At 37.2% G+C, this 6188-nt stretch overlaps 1 protein-coding gene across 2 annotated transcripts in view; it reads left to right on the top strand.

Annotated features, from left to right (window-relative positions):
* The window catches only part of GRIN2B (glutamate ionotropic receptor NMDA type subunit 2B), a 663246-nt gene that overhangs the window by 385390 nt on the left and 271668 nt on the right, over positions 1 to 6188 (top strand). The window lies entirely within an intron of this gene.

The following is a 6188-nucleotide window of genomic DNA, read 5'->3' as shown; positions in this document are numbered from 1 at the left end:
CCTTCCTTCCTTCCTTCCTTCCTTCCTTCCTTCCTTCCTTTCTCTCTCCCTTTCTATTCCTTACCTCCCAAGCATCTTTATCTCCCTCCTATTCAGAATCAAATATAAAATCCTCCTTTCTTTTTATAAAACCCTCTAGAACCAGACCTCCATCTTCCCATCTTTCCCACAATCTTACACCCTACTGCCATGTATTCTTCAACTCAGTGATACAAGACTCTATGCTGTTCTTCTGCCATGAGAAACTCCACCCCTGAATTCTAAGCATTCACTGGCAGTCTCCTATATATGCAACTGCTACTTCCTAGCTTCCCTGGCTTTCTTTAAGTCTGAACTAAGGTCTGACCTACCTTCTAGGCCTTTTCCTATCCCTCTTAGTTCTCATGTTTTCTCTCCTTGATTATGTCTGATTTATTTTGTAGGTATCTTTTTGGTAGATAATTGTTTGCACATTTTCTTCCCAATTAGGTTGTGAATTTCTTCAAAGAAGGAACTACCTTTCATCTTTCTTTGTATTCCCAGCTTATCAGGTGCCTGGCACAAATTAGGTAGTTGATACATATTTGTTGACTGACTGAAAGAGCAAAGTATAGTTAGTATTCATAGTTATAGGGCAGGTGGGTGGAAAAGTGAATAGAGCACTGGGGTTGGAATCAGGAAAACCCATCTTCCTGAGTTCAAATTCAGCCTCACTGACTAGCTATGTGATCTTGAGCTAGTAATTAACCCTGTCTGCCTCAGTCTCCTCATCTCTAAAATGAACTGGAGAAGGAAATAACAAACCACTACAGAATCATTGCCAAGAAAACTCCAAATGGGATAAAAAAGAATTGGACACAACTGAAAGGAAGACCACATTCATAGTCACATCAGGTCAGAACCAGCAAGGGATCCCATATCTTAAACCCTTATTTTAGAGATGAGGAAATTGAAGCCCAGAGAAGTGAAATAGATTGCGTTCTTTCATAAGGCTAGGAACTCAATAAATGTTGACTGAATCCCTCTACCATACCCACACATTTTTCCTTTTATTTTTTCTCTCTCTCTGCTTAATCCAAAATCCACAGGGAACCTGCTAGTATGCAGAATAATAACAAGGCTCATTATTGCACAGATTTGAATATCTCAGAAATCTCAGAGTTAGAAAGAACCTCTTAAGGCAGGTTAGCCAACCCATCCCTGAACAAGAATCCCCTTGATAACATTCAAGAGTGGAGGCAATGAGAGGCAATGTAGTCCAGTTGAAAGAGCTCTGGAATCAAGTGACTTAAGTTCAAATCCGCATTCTATTGTTTACCTACCAAAATAACCTTGAAATCAAGTCATTTTACATCCCCTGGCCCTCAGTTTTCTTAATTGTAAAGTGATTATATTGAACTAAATGAGCTCTGAGGTCCCTTCCAGTGATAGGTTCCATGATCCTATGGTTATCCAACCTTTGCTTGAAGATCTTCCATTGTGGGAAGGGGGGAGGAGAGCTTTTCTGTTCAAGGTAGCCTAATCTATTTTAGATGACTCTAAGTTTTAGGAAATCAGTCTTTCTTAGACCTTCTACTCCATATGAGAGAATTAATGCATTAATTCTCTCTGAAATTAATTAGAGCATTAATTCTCTCTGAAACAGAAGTCTAATCCCTCTTTCACATAAAAGCCCACCAAATGCTATCTGCACCTCTGCCCCCATCACCTTCTTTTCTGCAGGCTTTATAAATGTTGGTGGTTCCTTCAGCTCCTCTTCATACAACATGACCTATGGACTTTCATCATTCTGATTGTACTCCTCTGGAAGCTTATCAGAGCTTTTCCTGAAATGTGATATCTCAAATTGGATTCAATAATTGAGATTTAGGCTGACCAAGACAAAGTAGCATCACTTCCCTACTCCTCTGATATTATGCCTCTCTTAGGTTCAATAAAAAAAAAAATCTTCTTTCCCCTCTGCCACACCCTTATCTTTTCTAGACAAACTACTCTAAATGCATGCTTCTATCTTAGATCATGAGGTTGGTTTTTTGAACATAAGTGTGAGGCAATATGGGCAGCTAGGTGGCACAACAGATAAAGTTCTGGGCCTAAGGTCTGGAACACTCATCTTCCCGAGTTCAAATTCCGCCTCAGACACTTTCTAACTGTGTGACCCTAGGGAGTTCACTTAACCCTGTTTGCCTCAGGTTTTCTCATGTGTAAAATGAACTGGAGAAGGAAATGGCAAACTACTCCAGTATCTTTGTGAAGAAAACCCCAAAGTGGTCATGGAGAGTCAGACATGATTGAAACAAGTGAATAGTAAGAAGTAAGGCAATATATACCTTCCTACTGAATTCCATTTTATTTGATTTGCCCAGTGTTCTAACCTATGATTTTCTTGGAATCCAAAATCTGTGATTCATATTAGCTATTTCTCCTGATATTGGTTCTACAAGTCATGGGACTTTTCACTGGAGAATTCCTTCCAAGTTAACACTGTACTACACTTTGGGTGTGCCTATGTACTAAGTCTACTTAAGTGTATTATTATGTATCCCACATCTGTCCTTCTTTTCCATAGGAATAGCTTGGTGGATGTTGTCAAAAATCTAGGTACATTATATCTATGAAATTTCACTGTCATACTACCTGCCCCGACCCCAAAGGAAATAAAATTGCTTTCATGTGACCTGTTCCTGATGAAACCATACTAATTTTTTTATCATCATTTCCTATTGCAATATTCCTATTCCTATGTTCACTAAACATACCTTTTATGAAAAGTTTACTAGGAATTAAGATCAAGTCACTGGCCTTTCCTTTAGTGATTTTTTCTTTCTTTTTTTAAAAATTGGGTCATTTGAATAAAATTCCTTTTGTAAAACTTCATGGAAGAATATATATTTGTTGTTGTGGTTCAGTTATCCAGTCATGTCCAGCTCTTCTTTCCCCCATGGACCATAGCATGCTAGGGCATTTTATCCTCTGCTATCTCTCAAAATCTATCCAAGCTCATGTCTGATGTCTATTGCTTCTGTAACACTACCTACACACCTCAACCTTTGCCATCCCCTTTTCCTTTTGCCTTTAATCTTTCCAAACATAAGTGTCCTTTCCAATGAGTCCCACTGTCTAATTATATGGCTAATGTATTTAAGCTTCAGATTTAGTATTTGACCTTCAAGTGAATAGTCTGAATTAATTTCTTTAAGTATTGACTTTTTTTATCTCCTTGCTGTCCAAAGGACTCTCTGTAGTCTTCTCCAGCATCACAATTTGAAAGCATCAATTCTGTGGTGGTCAACTTTCCTTATAGCCCAACTGACAAAACCATACATTGCTACTGGAATAAAGCAAAACAAACAAAAAACAATAACAACATAGCCTTGACTATATGGACCTTTGTCAGCAAGTTGAGACTTCTGCTTTTTAGTATGCTGTCTAGATTTGTGCTAGATTTCCTTCCAAGGAGCAAGCATCTTTTAAAATTTCGTGGCTACAGTCACCATTTGCAGTGATTTTTGAGCCCAAGAATAAAAAATCTGACACTGCTTCCATTTTTTTTCTCCTTTTATTTACCAGGAAGTATTGGTTCCAGTTGCCAAGATCTTAGTTTTTATTTTTTTGAAATTTTATGTTAAACTTTGAGCCAGCTTTCACATTCTTCTTATATGCACACATGTATATAAACATATATATCTATGTGTATACCTATATATATATATGTATATATATACACATAAATACATAATAAATCCTTTGGCAGATTTATGGTTTTAATTGCTATGGGTACTTCATGTACCAATATAAATAATAATTCATCTGTACTGTAAATGCTGCAAGGATGATCTAGTCAGTATGTTGGAGACATTCTTCTAGCTCAGGGGTGGGGCACCTGTGGCCTTGAGGCCACATGTGGCCCTCTAGGTGCTCAAGTGCAGCCCTTTGACTAAAGCCAAACTTCACAAACAAATTCCCATAATAAAATAATTTGTTCTATAAAACTTGAACTCAGTCAAAAGGCTATGCCCAAGGATGGCCACATGTGGCCTTGAGGCCCTGCTCTAGTTGTATTTATTAGGAAAAGCTAGGTTATCTTTTATTATTATTAGGTTATTATATATCATAACTATGTATTATAACTATATTATAACTATTAGGTTATCTTTTGTTTCTTATTCTCACTATGGGCCCAGACCACATATTCTTCTGGTTATAATGTCCTCCATGATGCCATTTGGCATCATTTCTTGGCAAGCAAGTCACTATCATTCTCTACTTTATTTATATCTGGGATTCATCTTTCTATAGCCCTTGAGTTATTTGTAATTTTAACACATCTAGATTGTGGTGCTTCATGACTTGTAGCTATAATAGTATCACTAAGAGAACATTGAAGTAAAAGTAATGGGCAAAAAATTATGCATCGTTAAGCATTTTGAGGTCTTTGAATGCATTGTGCAATTTCCCAGATGTGATCTCCTCTTTCTGTTCACTTTGCATACAATTCATTGCTTGTCTGGTTTTCTGCCTTACTACTTATCATAAATTGGGCTATGTGTATTGTTTATTCACTTTACTTTCCCACTGTGAACTGTTAACTCAGTCTCTTTTTGCATCAATATGTATTTTACTCAGGAGGCTTTGCAATGTTCTAAAGCTCAATGCAATTAATATTGTGGCATCTGCAAAAAGAAGTATCTAGAGAACTTTGCCATTAACAGAAGATCTTTCTTTTTATCTGGGGGTTATGCCAAATGACTTCCATGGTACGGATATCATCATAAATGAGCCTATTTCTCCCTGTTTTATATCTAATTTGATGTCTGTTGAGCAGATTGTTGAACTGTAGTCACAATTGTTACTGAGTCTTTCATGATTTTAATATATGCATAGAAGACATTTTGTTTAAAGAGAGACTTCAAAAATGCATTTTGTTCTATATCACAAGTTTTTAAAAATTATTGAACAGTAGTCATGTTCCTCTATGTCAATTAATGTATATGAACATGAAGATATGACCTATTAGAAATACACCAACAAGAATCTGACTCTTCCCCTACTACCAAAAATGTCGTCAGTCTGTACAGACCATTTTTTTTTTTTTTAAGCAATCGGGGTTAAGTAACTTGATCAAGGTTACACGGCCAGTTATTTCTGGATGTGGTGCTGAGTGCCTGAGCCCGGGATTCAATCTCCAGGTCGTCCCAACACTGGAGCTGGTGCTCTTACTCGCTGTGCTACCTGGCCGCCCCAGTGCAGACCATTCTTATAAAAATTTCAAAAAAGGTTAGAAAGCGGGCTTATAAGTTAGCATTTAGTAATCAAATTAAAAGAAATAATATGCATATATAGCATTACACCTCTTGATGACAATTATGTATATTTGATATCCTTATAGGCCAGTGAGAAAGTTGGTAAGTTGTATAAAACAATAATTATCATTCTGTAGTCAGAACATGAGTGTGTGCATATGGCTTAATCATATCACTTATCTGAAGATCACTTAGTAGCTTTACTTTTATAATTTTACATTATATTACATTATATCATAGTATATTATGATATATGATATATTATTTTAATATATAATATCACATTATATATTATGTTTCTATTTAGCATAATCGAAATTCAGGAAAAAAGTACAAATGTCTCTTGAATGGTCCAAGAAGATGTCACAAAATCTATAGAGCAGAGCTCAGGTTCCTTATTCATTGGCATTTTCCTCAGATCCTCACAGGAATTCTAACTTATTCTTCTTGGCACACAATTCTAGCAAACTCAACTAGCTCTTTTTATAGCTCAGGTAGATTAAAAGTAACAGACTGAAGAAAAAGGTCATTATCAGGGAAGGGAGAAAGACACCAAGAGCTCCTAGAAATATTAGTTAAGAACTTGACAATGAAGCAAGAAACAGAAAAAACAAACATAAAAAGTAGACCTAAGGGACAGCCAGGTAGCACAGCAAGTAAGAGCACCGGCCCCAGAGTCGGGATAACCTGGGGTCAAATCCAGGCTCAGACACTTAGCACCCACTCAGAAATACCTGGCCGTGTAACCTTGAGCAAGTTACTTAACCCCAATTGCTTCGGGGCAGCCAGGTGGCACAGTGAGTAAGAGCACTGGCCCCAGAGTCAGGATGACCTGGGATGGAATCGGGCTCTGATACTTAGCACCACACCCAGAAATAGCTGGCTGTGTAACCTTGAGCAAGTTAC

The sequence above is a fragment of the Petaurus breviceps genome, unplaced genomic scaffold (genome assembly GCF_028583685.1).
Source record: "Petaurus breviceps papuanus isolate PSGF00001 unplaced genomic scaffold, PetGlider_PUasm1.0 470, whole genome shotgun sequence".
In the NCBI taxonomy this organism is placed as follows: Eukaryota; Metazoa; Chordata; class Mammalia; order Diprotodontia; family Petauridae; genus Petaurus; species Petaurus breviceps.
Note: the sequence above shows the minus strand (reverse complement) of the source record. Positions and strands in the feature narration are given on the sequence as shown.